This window comes from Herpailurus yagouaroundi, unplaced genomic scaffold (assembly GCF_014898765.1).
Source record: "Herpailurus yagouaroundi ecotype Mexico unplaced genomic scaffold, PumYag 181, whole genome shotgun sequence".
Taxonomy (NCBI): domain Eukaryota; kingdom Metazoa; phylum Chordata; class Mammalia; order Carnivora; family Felidae; genus Herpailurus; species Herpailurus yagouaroundi.
Window position 1 is genome coordinate 15381714 of NW_024412412.1, and position 14625 is coordinate 15396338.

Consider the following 14625-nt stretch of genomic DNA (forward strand, 5'->3'; position numbering starts at 1 on the left):
TGAAGTGAGGGCTCCCTGAGCAAGGCCCGCACTCACGGAGACCGTGAGGACGAGCAGACAGATGGGAGTCGGGCCCGCTGGCAGCAGGCAGCCAGATTCCATACACAGCACAGCCAGCCAGCCGACGCTAAGCAACCTGACTGCGCCCTGTGCCCCTGTGCGGACCTGCCTGCCCCTCAAGTCACGCTCCCTGGCAGCCTTTTTCACGCCCACTGCGCCCCTGCGGCCGGAAAGGAATCTCCCACCCCTCACAGACACACCCCTGCCCTTGGCTTTTCTCTCCCCGGGGTCCCTGAAGTCATTTCCATACAGCCCTGATCCTGTGAATCTGCAGGGGCTGTTCGACAGAATCCAGTCCTTGGAGGGGAACGTTAAATAATCCCCCCATAAACAAATACAGTCATAAGCTGGTGATTATTTTTTTTTTCTATTTTAAGCATCAGCAGGAGCCAAGCTGTAGACAGCATTAGACGAAGAAAGAAAAATGTCTATTTCTAGAGATAAGTCTAGGAAAGAAACTTGAAGAAAAAAAAAACACTTCAGAAAATTACTGATTTGGTAATCTTGCACCGTTGCAAGAACACTTTCTTAGATACTAATCTGTAATGCTAAGGGTTGAAACCCAGCTAAATTCTTACCTTTAGTGGGTGATAATGACAAGGTACAACAGTTTAATTCATGCCTCTCAGCTCGCAGCCAGGTGACAGACAAGCTGAAAACCAGCTTCACTTAATCAACTGGTTAATGCTGTCCACAGGAAAACTAGAGCCCATCCAATAAAGAACTAAGACAATCCTTTTAGATCCACGTGAAGAATGACTCTTAAACATGAATACAAAACATTCTAAATCTTCTTCCTTCTATGTAACTGCTATTAAGGAAAAGGCACTTCGCGTATTTAGAAATGCAGGCAGACCTCATTCAGAGAATATTAGCCACAATAAATAGCCCTTCAATGCTGCAGGTGAACATTAACACCACGCTTTAAGACAGCCCCCAACAGGTCTCTAAGAAGAATCAAGACCCACACTTGCCAACAGATGATTAAAACCCAGACAGACTGTACTTCTTATTCCAACGGTGTTCTAGTTGGAATATTTTTTTATTAAATTCTTTCAAAAGCAAATTTCCACATCACCCTCTCAGGAAGTTTACAGCCCAGGCAAGTAATAATGCTGCTATTTGCTAAGAATATGATTCAATCGGATTAAAGGCTTAAGCAGCCAGTATTTCTCAGTTGAGAACACACAAGACTATTGGCAGCTGGCTTCTCCCTTCCCCAACAGCTACACCTGCACACCCTTCCTCCCAGCACTTAGGAAAAGTGTGTTTGTTCAGTTGGGTCCTTTGAATTTCCCAAAGAGCTGGAGTCTAAAACCACAGAACGACAGAGAACACAGCAATGGTTGGGGGAACGTGGCACACATCCGGCGCAAAGAACCATTGTGAAGGATGCCTTTAAGTAGCCCTGTGCACAGGACAGGACACAGGACAGGATACACAGGACACGGTAGTAGAAGCTGGATTGCACGACTGTCAGGAAACAGAAGTCCTGGTATTTATCCACCCAAACTTTGGGAAGAAGAGCTGGCAACACAGCACTGATTTAGTGTTTCAGAAAGGCTTTCACATCCTGTAACTCATCAGAACATCGCAATACAAAATGATCATGAGGAAACTGAGGCTGGAGACTTAAGAGGTTTCCCCAAGGTGTATCCCAAGACGGGGACACCAACGTGACCCTAAAGTCATGCTTTTTCCTCTACACGAACAAATTCCTAACCTCTGCGGGGCCACTGATCCTCTCCACTGGGAACATGCACATACTTCTCTGCACATGCGGCTCACAAGTTCCCCGCAGCCCACTCTGGCTTAGAAACCGTGACAGCAGGTGGTTTCTAAAGGTCCTCAGCACTGACACTGCATGGCCTGATGAGAACCGGACATCTGAACTCCCTTGTCTTACGTAACCACCAGGATTTGCCCCATCATCCTGGACTCTGAACATATGGGTCTAAGGCCACCCGGACACAAAGGTTTACCTCCTACCATTTTGTTTACACCACACAAAAGTGGTTTGGGGCCAGAGGTGACTCACAAGGGCATCATTCTCTAAGGACACAGGGACACGGACACACACACACACACACACACACACACACACACACACACAGACCTCCTATGATTTTGCAGATTTATACTTACATCAGCATTTTATTTTCTTCATATTGTTTACAAACCCCCCCCAAAAAATGGGTGACCGGGATGTTTCTCCCCTTCTAAAGTTCCTCAAGCTTTCATTCGGTTGAATAACAGCGGTTTGATGAAATACTTTGCCAGGAATGGAGCCTTGAAGCAAACCCACATAAATAGCACCCTTGCCCCAGCAGCAGCAAATGCAGAAATCCTGACATCTTTCCTTAAAAGCAGTGAGCCAAGCTGGCAACGCTGCCATTCCTTGCTCCACCTCCTGCCCTTGTACAATAGGCTATTTACAGAAGGCTGAAACTCCCCCTTTGTCCTGAGCTGGCTGGGCAGAGCTCAGCCTTGGGGAGGAACAAGAGAGCAGCAGCCAGACCGCGTGCTGTTCTTTCAGTGTGCCACTCCAAAACCCTTGGATTCGTGCTCCTTAACCCTGGCTGGCAATTTACCTAAAGCTAGATTTGCTTAAGCCGTCCCCTCCTGAACCAAAAGAGCAGTCAGGCTCTCCCCAAACAGGGATGCCGGCATCCACCAGTTAGAAAGGAAAACAGAGGTCTCTGTCCAAAGCCCATTCTATACCTGAATTCCTGACCACGTTTGCTGCCTTTGGATCATCTCCTCATTCTGAGCATAAGAAGGAGAGAGACCATCTGGGTAACTTCAGGATCCCATGCACGGTGGGCAAATACTTCCACAGGGAATTAATTACTCCCATCCACTGCCATGGGGTGTTTCTTCCCAACGAAGTACAGTGAACCTTAAACCCACATAATTTTCATTAAAGTGACTCTCTGGGATCACGAATTCAATTTCCAAGCAGATTTTAAAAGGAGAAATGAAGGAGAGGTGCTCTGCTTTTAGAAACCTGATTTACTGAAATATTCAAGTCAACTTGAAAATTCTTTACGACACCACTCTCTGTCCACGCCATCAAAGTCAGAAAGAGCAGGACACAAAGCGTTTAAAGGTAAGCAGGGGGATGCTTGGGTGGCTCAGTCGGTTAAGCATCCGACTCTTGATTTCGGCTCAGGTCATGATCTCGTGGTTTGTGGGTTCGAGCCCCGTGTTCGGCTCGGTGCTGACAGCACAGAGCCTGCTTGCGATTTTCTCTCTCTCCTTCCCTCTCTGCCCCACCCCCACTCATGCGCGCACGTGCATGCTCTCTCTCAAAATAAAGAAATAAACTTAATAAAAAACTGTAAAGGTAAGCAGAAGGCGAGACTAATTTTCTAACCGGTAATATTAGGGCCATACCTCACCTGTTCATATTGGCCACCAAGCCACGACTCCCATATACGCCCCCAAGTAATGAGATTCCAAATACAATGTGCCCAACTTGAATGGATAAACTCGTAGGGCTTAGATGCAATGGTCAAAGTCTATCCCTAACAGCTTCTGTATTTATTAAATTACATACTATTGAAGTCACGTGACAAAATAAATTACTTTAGAAATGTGTGCTCTTTCCCTACTTACATTTCCCTGATAGTTTATTAAAATTCTTTGAACACACTTCTTCACACAGGGTCTCAGGCATCCCTACAGCCAGCCACTTTTGGAGCCACTTTTGCCTTCGTAAGGTCAAGCCTCCAGAAATAGCAACCCAGCTAGTGTTAAATTCCTTTGCTCAGGAAAAGTTGAATTCACTTAGTTGGCCTTTCTGAGAACGAGGCAGTTTCAGGAAAGGTGCCTTCTCTACCTGATGGTGTTCAAAAGGAAGTGACCAAGAGGACACCCCCACAAAATGAAAGCCTCAGTGACACATGATGACTACAAGAGGGTTGTCGGAAAATTCTCACCCTCTCTTGGGTGCAGGTGCATTACTTAACATTCAAATGTGGGTGCAAACCGTGAAAAACTGGCAGACCCCATTCGTGAGGCTTGGAAATCAAAAACGTAACACAAATATATACACAAAACAGTGCAAAACGAGGTGGCAGTAAGTGCACAAGAAATTCTGAGAGAGGGCACACGCTCTCAAGGATTGCTGCATGCAGAAAGCAAAAGTGAGCCGGTCCTCGCAGGATGAGGGAAGCCCAAGAACGTGAGCTCCACTTCGGGCTCTGGGGATAGGACGGGACGGCCAGAAGCAACTCCCCACCTCAGCTCTAGGATTTTTGGCCAGGTAATCTGGAACAAGTGACAGGATTCCACTAGGTAGGACAAAGGAAGGAAAAATCAGCTTGAAATTGCGCTTTAAGAGCCACCGTTTGCTAAGCACTTGCTGTGTATCAGGCACCGTGCTGAGTAATTAGACATATGACGAAATGTCATCCTCCTAACGGTCCTTACTGTACGGAGTCCTCATTAGCTTCGACTCAAAGACAGGAGACTGCGTAGGAGAAGTCAGGTGTCCTGCCCCAGCCCCACACAAGAACAAGACCAGAGGCCAGGACCGAAGGCAAAGCCTATGGACCGTAAGAGGCAGGCCTGTCACCGAGGCACACGGTGGTTCAAATGCAGACAAAGGTGCAAGGCGATGAAGAGGATGCCAAGAAGCTGGGACAGACAGAGCTTTAAAAAGCCAGGATCTGAATCCCAATGTCCACCAAGCGATGGAGGGATACACACGAAATGTGGCCTGTGCAGGCGATGGAATATCCCTCCGCCTCAAAAAAGAAAAAAAAAAAAAAAAAAAAAGGAGATTCTGATACAGGCCATAAGCTGGATGAACCTACAAAACGTTATATGTGTTCCAGGGACTTCGATGAGGCAAATTCAAAGAGACAGAAATGGAAGCTACAGGAGTGGAGGGTGGGAGGGGAAAGGGGAGTTATTGCTTCACAGGTACACAGTTTGTGTTGGGGATGATGAAAAATTCTGGAACTCGGTAACGGTGACAGTTACACAATATCGATAATGTAATGAATGCCAATGAACTGTATGCTTAAAAGTGGCTAAAATGGTAAATTTTATGTTATGCCTACTTTACGACAAGGAATTTTTAATCGCTAAACAAAACAAAACAAAACAAAACAGGATTTAGTAACTCAGTGGATATAAGTGGGAAAAAAGAGTCGGAGTCGGAGGGCTGGGTTTTTGAGCCCGGGAGATTGACCGGTGGAACAATGAGGAGCAAAGCGGTGGGGGAGGCTGGAAGACGGTTTGTAGGCAGGTTCCCAGGGTCCTGGAAGCCTCCTTGTGCAAGTGGACTGGCCCATCCTCTCCCCACGCGTCTCTGGGCGAGCTCCCCTCCGGTTCCCTGCCTCAACAAGGCTGGGAGGGCCAGTATCCCAGGGCAGAGCTCTGGCCCGTTCCAAGAGTCTACCAGAAAGTCTCCCCATGCCTCCACGCCCACGCTGCATTCTCCAACCTTGGGGTCTCCTTCCCTTACGGCCTCCTCCCAAGCCCTGTCTTAATAACATGTCCAAACCGACCCAAATAGTTCAGTTGCTCTAATAAATCCTTACGTGACCTCCTCAGTCAGAGGCAGTCCTGAACTCCAGGAATATGTTATCTGTAGCCCTTGTGTGACCCTTAGCATCTCCTATTTTACACTTATGTTGAGCGTCTGCTTCTCTTACATAGATGCTTCTCTCTCCTGGGGCCAGGGCCCCTTCCGATCTGTCTTCATAGGCCCCTGATGCTGGATATACTGCCTTGCCCAGAACAGGTGCTTCGTGAACAGTTACTGAGTTAGGAACGACCCTCTGTGATTCTGACCAGTTTTCTGCTACAGGCCCCAGGAGGGTGTATTTATAGAACAGTGATTCTCCAAAGAGCAAGGAGGTATTTGAAACATTTCTAAACTTTAGCATTCTCCCTGTACACCCCACGCTGCTGCTGCTGCGAGCCATTGTGCTAGAAAGGAGTAAGCAGCACCTCCTAGGTGATGTGGAGGGGAAAAGAAAAAGCTTGCAAGACACTGATTTAAAGGCTACCTAAAAATACTCCCTTGCCCCTTGTTGTGATGAGCACTGGGTGTTTTACGTAAGTGATCAGTTACTACATTCTACTCCTGAAGTCAGTAATGATAACTAAAAAAAAAGCAAAACTCTCTTGCCCATCTTCCCATGATGTTTTTCATTTCTCAAACTGTTGCACTTCTATATAGTGTCACCTCAAGGTCATCTAAGGGCAAGGGTCCTCTTTCTCCTTAGCAGATGTGTAGACAAATATTCAGACAGGAGACTGTGGATTATTTTTTGAAAGATCAAGGTTGCCCACAAGAAGGGGAAGAGGGTAAACAAATACCTCTCTTGAGTAGAAGTGCAAATGCCAGAAGGAGGGCTTGAGTCCAGAGCTTGATACCCGGCTGGCCACCGACGTCTAGAAGTGACTATTCTTTTTTTTTTTTTTTTTTAATTTTTTTTCAACGTTTTTAATTTATTTTTGGGACAGAGAGAGACAGAGCATGAACGGGGGAGGGGCAGAGAGAGAGGGAGACACAGAATCGGAAACAGGCTCCAGGCTCTGAGCCATCAGCCCAGAGCCCGACGCGGGGCTCGAACTCACGGACCGCGAGATCGTGACCTGGCTGAAGTCGACGCTTAACCAACTGCGCCACCCAGGCGCCCCTAGAAGTGACTATTCTATGACAGAAAAGAGAATCCTCTAAACCAGAGAAGCATCCCAGGAGCTAGAGAGCAATGGTGCGACTGCGGTGAGGAGAGCCCTCAGAGACTCCCCGAACACCGAGCACGAGCACGAGCACCGGGTGGGTGGCCATCTGAGCGGTAAGGGATGCTGCAAATATGACTTGCCCAGCATTCTCCGGAGGGCGGGGGGTGGGGGGGAGCCATCTGGTTCTCCTCCCTTCTCTCTTCAGCATAGACACGGAGACCTGCCATGTCCAGCCAATTGGGGAAGTGATAATTCTAGTTTGGACATGCCCAGCGAAGACATCCAGGTTATGTGAGTGGCATGGATTCACGAGGGAAAGTTTCTATTGGAAAAAAAAAAAAAAAAAAAAAAAACTCTTAAGAGAAGCAAGATGTTTCCGTTGGCCTTCAAACACTGTTAACACTGTTAAGTGAGTTCTCAGAAGTCACTTAGACGAGGCAGGGACATTTCTTGGTAACAGTCGGAGAAGGGGCAGGCTTGGGCAAAATGGGTGACCTCAGCCAGTCAGCCTCACTTCAGCTAATGGAGACAAGACCAGTTTGCTAGGTTGACCGAACCCTTCTGAAGAGGGTTCTGTGGGCCTGTCAACTCACCAAGTGAATCCAACAAGGCATGTTATCTCAGCTGACATCTGGCCCAGGAAGGGCCCTAATTATGTCTGTAGGACTGTGTATTAGAGAACACGACACCATGGTCCGGGGGGTACGGCCCATTATGTACAGCCTATTATGACCATAGCTAGAGGAGGAAATAAAATTCCTGTTGCCACGAAAATAATCCACAACAGACTCTCCATCTTCCCGGCCTCTGGGAAACCACAAAGCAAGGCAGGAAGCAGGAGGCTCCTCTTCCTGGGAGGTAGAGAAGAACTTAACAGTTAAGAGGACGAATGTCCTTTTACAATAGCCAGAGCCAGACCCCGTGAGGCAGGAACTCCTGTCCACTCAGGGCCCTGGAAATGGTGAGTAGGGTCCCTTTGTTTGAGAAACCGCACACAGAGAGGGTACCTAAGTCCCAGGGTCCCTCCGGATGTTTTGTCCCAGACTAGTCACTTTTAGGAGTGAATACGGAAGGAGACAAAACAGGAAGAGTAGGAGGTAGGCTCAGACGTAACAATCTGGTTGTTTCGGGTCCCGGCGGTGCCCCTGACGGGCAACAAAAATCTTGAGCTAGCTTCGTCGCTGCCTGTGTGGGCCTCCGTGGGGATAAAGAAAGGACGGGAATAGAGGAAATGTGTGCCCCCTTCAATCACTGACACCATGGAGCATTTCCAAGACAAGGCCAGAGAAGGCAAAAGATGGTGACACACCCCAGACGTTCAGGACTGAACAACAGGATTCCACCACCACCCAGAAACTCCAGATGACAGCACGACACAGAGAGAAAATAACTGTTAGAAACTGCCAATTCTAGGGGCGCCTGGGTGGCTCAGTCGGTTAAGCAACCGACTCTCGATTTCGGTTCAGGTCATGATCTCATGGTTTGTGAGTTCGAGCCCCGTCCGGCTCTGTGCTGACAGTGCGGAGCCCGCTGGGGATTCTCTGTCTCTCTCCCTCTCTCTCTGTCACTCCTCCCTCCCCTCAAAATAAATAAATAAATAAACAAAATTAAGGAAAAAAACTGTTAATTCTATGCTGTGCCATTTGGGTATTTATGATTTTATTATTCTACTATGTAATTTGGGGTGTTATTATTATTTTTTTTTCTCAAGATAAAGAAGATATAACTAGGTCAATTCGGTTCATTTCCTCTTGTATTTATGTATTTCCCACCTGCTGCATAAACGGCCTCGGGCGGCAACCAGTCCTTCTAGGAGAACGACAGATGGGGTGGAAGCCCTGCCCAGAAAGTCCATCCCTAGGCTCCCACCGTCCGTGTTGGGCCCTGACCAGCTATGTGGGCACTTCCACGTAAGGGCACCTTTGAGAAAGGTTCCACTGCTAATGAACAAAATCACAGGGAAAAAAACCCCACTTTTCCCTCTCTCCCAAACAGAAGTCCAACAGCATTTGCGGTGTTTCCTCTGCCTTCAACGAGTTTAGGGTATCAGTGAACAAACACACCTGCAAGAAAGAGTTAACCTAACTATCTAGACGAAAAGTGAAGAAGTAAGTGGTGGAGGGCTTCGGGAGGGAGAGAACACTATGGATGAACCAGAGTGCGATGGGAGGGCCGGCTAGAGAGCCAGGTGGAAGCAGCCAGAGGCAGGTGGTGGGGGTGAAATGCCCTGAGACCCAGCTCGTGCCGGCCGGTGCTGGGGCAGGGGCGGCTGGCAGTTAGGAACGACAGAGCCACAAACCAGGGTGGAGGATGCCCTGCCTCCGCCCGGGCTAAGCAGCCGTTAGCTGCAGGAGCTTGTCCCCATGCAGCGGGGTGTAGTTTGCTGAGCGTCCCATGTCCCCGCCAGGGTGAGGCCTGGTGCAGGAGACAGCGAAGAACAAGGCCCAGTCCTTGCTCGCAGAGGTCACCACGATCAGATAGCAGTGACCTGGATAAGAAGGCTGAAAGGACACAAGGTTGGGTAGAGTTACTTACACCTCTTAAAATAGATTTCAGAGGGACTGACAAACTAGTGGACCGGCTTAGCGGCGCAGGGTTAAGTGGGAGATAGAACATAGACAGACCTCTACCCAGAGAGGAAGGCCGGCCACTCACACATGGGGACGCTTTTGAGGGTTTACAGATTTCAGCGTGGGACTGTTGTGTCCCTAAACAGCAGAGATGAAGGGAGCCCACCAAATATGCTTAGGCTGTGGGCCTCCTCAAGACAGAACAGAGCCTTTGAAAGAGGCTGGGACCCCGTTCTGACTTTTCGATTTCGTCAGCTCTGGGGAAGACGTTGGTGGTGTCGGGGGAAGCAGCATGTGAAATAGAGAAAGAGTTGCAGGATTAAGCCCACTGCAGGAGGAGGGAAAAGGGCGGGGCTGGAATAACTCCAAGGGTGCGGGGAACCATGGGAAGAGTGGGTGGCCCGCAGGAGGCTGAAAACCTAACAAATCCAACAAGTTGCAGAGGACTGTAGAGTAACGACCTGGCGTTTAAAAGAAGGAAAGGAAGACAAAGAGATGGTCTCATCTGGCTGTTACCTACTTGGAACACGTGACACTAGCTTGGGGTCTATTTTCCCCGTATGTTTTGTTTATATTTTATAATGAAAATGTCCACGTGGATTTAAAAGTACATAGAATAGGAAAACAAACCCCCATATGCCCATGACCCTAGCTTCGGCTTTCCCAGGATCAACACTTTGCTAATATTGTCTCATTCTACATCCATTAAAAAAAAAAAAAAATTTTTTTTTAAAGCAAATCCCAAACATCTTACTATTCAGGTGACACTTCTGAGGCCCATTCGGCGCTATGATCCTGCGGTTTGGGGAACGATTTGCGGGGAGTAAAACTGACTAGCACATCCACATGCTGCTTCCTGCTAAGTGAGTAAACGTTCAACAAAGAAAGCCAACCTAAATATTGACTCGAGGTGCTACACCCAGCATGATATTTGATTGTCACACAAAGGAAGGTCTATATGTTCAGTCTGAGATTTACAGAGCACTCCATATCAAACATTGCTCCCATCTCAGGAGACACAGTAGTGAATAAATCAGAAAATAAAATAAAATCTTTGTCCTGATTTTAAGCCTTCTGCATTTTCAAGCTTTGGGTCCAAAGTCAAAATATACTCTGGATTTAACACGACTCTCCTGAAGTCCAAGACCACTTTTTAAAAATTTTTAAATTTATCTCTTTAAGTTCAAGTTAGTTAACATACAGTGTCATATTGGTTTCAGTAGAACCCAGGGATTCATCACTCACAACACCCAGTGCTCATCCCAACAAGTGCCCTCCTTAATGTCTGTCACCCATTTAGCCCATGCCCCCCCACGTACCTCCCCTCCGGCAACCCTCAGGTTTGTTCTCTGTATTTAAGACTCCCTTATGGTTTGCCTCCCTCTCTGTTTTTATCTTATTTTTCCTTCCCTCCCCCTATGTTCATCTGTTGTGTTTCTTAAGTTCCACATATGAGTGAAATCATGCGACGTTTGTCTTTCTCCGGCTGACTCATTTCACTTAGCATAACACACTCTAGCTCCATGTTGTTGCAAATGGCAAGATTTCATTCTTGTTGATCGCCGAGTAGTATTCCACTGCATATGTACACCACATCTTCTGTATCCATTAGTCCTTCGATGGGCATTTGGGCTCTTCAAATGACATACTGGATAAAGGGTTAGTATCCAAAAGTCTATAAAGAACTTAGCAAACTCAACATCCAAAAAACAAATAATCCAGTGAAGAAATGGGCAGAAGACATAACTAGACACTTTTCCAAAGACATCCAGATGGCTAACAGACACATGAAAATATGCTCTACATTATCAGGGAAATACAAATCACAACCACAATAAGATACCACCTCACTTCGAGACCAATTTGACATCAATCACAACCTAGTTTCGCAAAGGAGTTTCGATTCCCCCTTAACTGACAAACTGAGTTCTCTTGCTCTTTTTTTTTTTTTTTCCAAGTGGCATTCAGAGGTATGTTGCCATGCTGTTGGTAGAGAAGGAGTTAATTTTCCGGTTCTCTGAGCTTTTCATAAATGCATCCAAACTAATCAATAAATGCCTCTTAATATGTAACTACATTTATAAACTCTAGACATTTGTAAATATTTTCTGAACATTATAAAATACACATATATGAATTTAAGCTAAAAAATGAGTATCTGTAGTAGTTCTAATATACCCACCCTGCACCCTGGATGGCCTACCTCCGCCACGGGGCACATGGGCCCCATTTGGGGACGACTGAGCAGTTCTTGCAGCTTCTCTGGGCACCTGCCTGGCTAGAGTCTCTGTCAGTTCTTGACTCTGGGAGGCAACAAATAAAAGTGCTAATTGCAGGGGTGCCTGGGTGGCTTAGTCAGTTAAGTGTCTGAGTCTTGCGATCGGCTCAGGTCCTGATCTCATAGTTCGTGAGATCGAGCCCTGAGTCGGACTCCACGCTGAGCATGGAGCCTGCCTGGGATTCTCTCTCCCTCTCTCTCTGCCCCTCTCCCACTCGTTCTCTCTGTCTCTCTCAAAATAAATAAGCAAACATTAAAAACAAGTGCCAACAGGGGCGCCTGGGTGGCGCAGTCGGTTAAGCGTCCGACTGCAGCCAGGTCACGATCTCGCGGTCCGTGAGTTCGAGCCCCGCGTCGGGCTCTGGGCTGATGGCTCAGAGCCTGGAGCCTGTTTCCGATTCTGTGTCTCCCTCTCTCTCTCTGCCCCTCCCCTGTTCATGCTCTGTCTCTCTCTGTCCCAAAAATAAATAAACGTTGAAAAAAAAATTAAAAAAAAAAAACACAAAAAAAAAACAAAAACAAGTGCCAACTGGAGCCCCCCCCCCCCGAAAAGCTTGCCGCCGCTAGGGGGCAGTGTAATAGTGCCTGCACACAGACTTTCCGTCTAAGAGGGAGACAGAGGTAATCAACAACTCCGTGAGGGAAAGGAGTTGGAGCGGGCAGGACACTGGCAGGGAAGTCACCTGGCCCAAGCCTGAGAGCCCGAGGGGGCTGGGCCAGCTAGTCTGGAGGAAGGAGAATCAAGGTTGCAGGGCCACGGCAGCCCAAAGCTTCAGCCCCTGCCTCACGGGCCAGGGATGTTCAGTCTGCCTACACTTTAGAGGGGTGCCAGCCTCAATGGCGCTCATCTCTGATTCCTGTCCGAAGAGGGCAGCACAGGCTGGCTCTGTCTTCAGAGTCTAGCCTGTCTCTGGGCTCTCAACCACACCTCTCTGAATCTCGGTTCCGTCCTCCCATGAGGTGGTTGGTTGGACTGCTTGACAGGCAAGCTCCCTGCCAGCCCCACATTCTGGGGCACCTTGGAAGCGTGCCTGAGGAACAATGCGGGTAATTGTCCTACAGAAGGAACAAACAGCTATTTGACCATTTCACTAGTAGCACAGAAACAAGGTATGATTTTAAGGAGGAATACCAGGTAAATGAAGACGACGGTACAGTTATGTAAGATTATCTAGAACTTGACACTGATCTGCTTCCCTTCCACATCCCGCAAAGCCTACAACCACCTGCTGTTGAAACCTCTCTCAAAGTACCCTAAAAGAGACACCACGGCTGTACTCCTAAACACTAAGATCAACCCAACGAAAGCATAGGCTTGGTCTAGTGATTTTCGATACCTTGATCTTTGCTGCAAGATCTCAGTTTTGCGCAGCATCATAATTTACAAATTTGGAACACTGAAATGTATATTCTTGTCCGCGATCCCCTTCTACAGGACACCTGACTGTCTGAATGTCTCCTGGTCTCAACTGGACATCAGACAATATTAAGTGTTTACTAGCAGTTAAGGTGCCACGTTAAGTGCTGCTGAAAACATGCAAAAGATAATGATTAGGTCTCCTACATGCCCAGAGCTTAGAATGCGGCTGGGGAGTCTATATGAGGAAGCAAGATATGCTCACATGAAAAGGCAAATGAAGGAGAGAGGGGGGTGCCATTCATAACACGATTAACCAGTACAGCCAGGTATCAACCGATCCAGAAAGAAGTAGGCCACTGCCCCAGAATGGGTTCAGGAGATCTTTGGACGGACCAGGCACCAACCCTTCAGAATCTGCATTAGGGGTGGGGGCACTTGGAGTAGCAGCTATTCCTAACCAGTATGGGAGAATTTCAGCATTTTAACCACCACTGCGGCTGCTGGCGCATCTCAGCCAGCTGAACGTTAGCCTAAGGTTCCAGTGAGGGATCCAGAGTCTCTGAGGAGCAGGTCCACGAGGAAGGAGGCTGGAATGAGGAATGTCATTGCAGACAGGTCACAGTAAATGCACAGGGTCCATGAGGCCCTTCCAGGACATGGGAAGGCCACTCAGGCCAAAGAGAGAGCTCACGGATAGAATCTTGGGATGCAGAGACCTTGGTGCAATCCCGTGCTCCCAGAGTCTGCTTTCCAAAAGTCCCAGGATGTGGGTGGTTTGGGACAGGCACAGGAAATAGCAGGTTGGAACCAGACTCTAGAAGCTCCCAAGAGCCAAGCTAAATAAAGACTTGGGACCTTATAGAGGGAGCCCCGGAAGGCTTCTGGGCAGAGGAGGGATTCAATCAGAGAGTTCTTCATTAAGAAAAGTCATCATTCTCTCCCTCTTTTTTCAACGAGGGGTCTCTACTGTCTCAACCAGAGAGGTGACAGGCTATGGTTTGGGCAGTGACGTTGAGGAAAAATTGGTGTATGTTGTGCAATACTGTACAGAGTAAGTGAAGATAGGTCGACTGCAGGGCACAAAACAAGAAGTACACTGAGATCTGGTCATTCTCCGAACAGGCCCGGGGCCCAGGGACAAACTCCACTGGGTATCATGGCCAGAGGGGAACACAGGTTGTGTAACCTGGGCTAAATCACCCATGACCTGCACAACGATTACTGTGTCTGCAAGGGAGCAAGTTATGCTATTTCGATGTTCAGGGAGCCTGGGATATTTAGAAGTGCCGCAGACAAAGGTGACTCAGGAAGCAAGTATATATGTGGGAGCTGGGGTTCCCGCCCCTGCCCCCTTCAACCACAGCAGCCCTGCTTTTATTCCATATCTTGGGGTTCTGCCTAAAACTGTACTAGAAAAAAGGCACCCATATCCAGTAGGCGATATAACACTGTGCCTCCAAACCCTGAAAACTCACAATTCTGTTCTCTTGTCTCTAACATGCTGAGAAAGTCTATTTTTGGTAAAAGTAACCCGAGATGCACAGCAGGAAGCAAACCTATGTGCCATGGTGAGACCAATCTCTTACTTAAGTGAGTGGCTCGACCATCTCTGCCGAGTGTGGGTCCCTGATCTCTGCCGAGTGTGGGTCCCT

General features: G+C 47.9%; 1 protein-coding gene across 5 annotated transcripts in view; it reads right to left on the reverse strand.

Annotated features, from left to right (window-relative positions):
• ACSL1 (acyl-CoA synthetase long chain family member 1) overlaps positions 1-14625 on the reverse strand; it is a 72511-nt gene that overhangs the window by 52908 nt on the left and 4978 nt on the right. Inside the window, exon 1 of one of the 5 annotated variants that reach the window (XM_040489913.1) lies at positions 2206-2391. The exons of the other annotated variants lie outside the window; for them this stretch is intronic. The gene's annotated coding sequence lies outside the window, so the exon portion shown is untranslated. Of the gene's footprint in view, positions 1-2205; positions 2392-14625 lie in introns of those variants that run through there. 5 annotated transcript variants of the gene reach the window in all.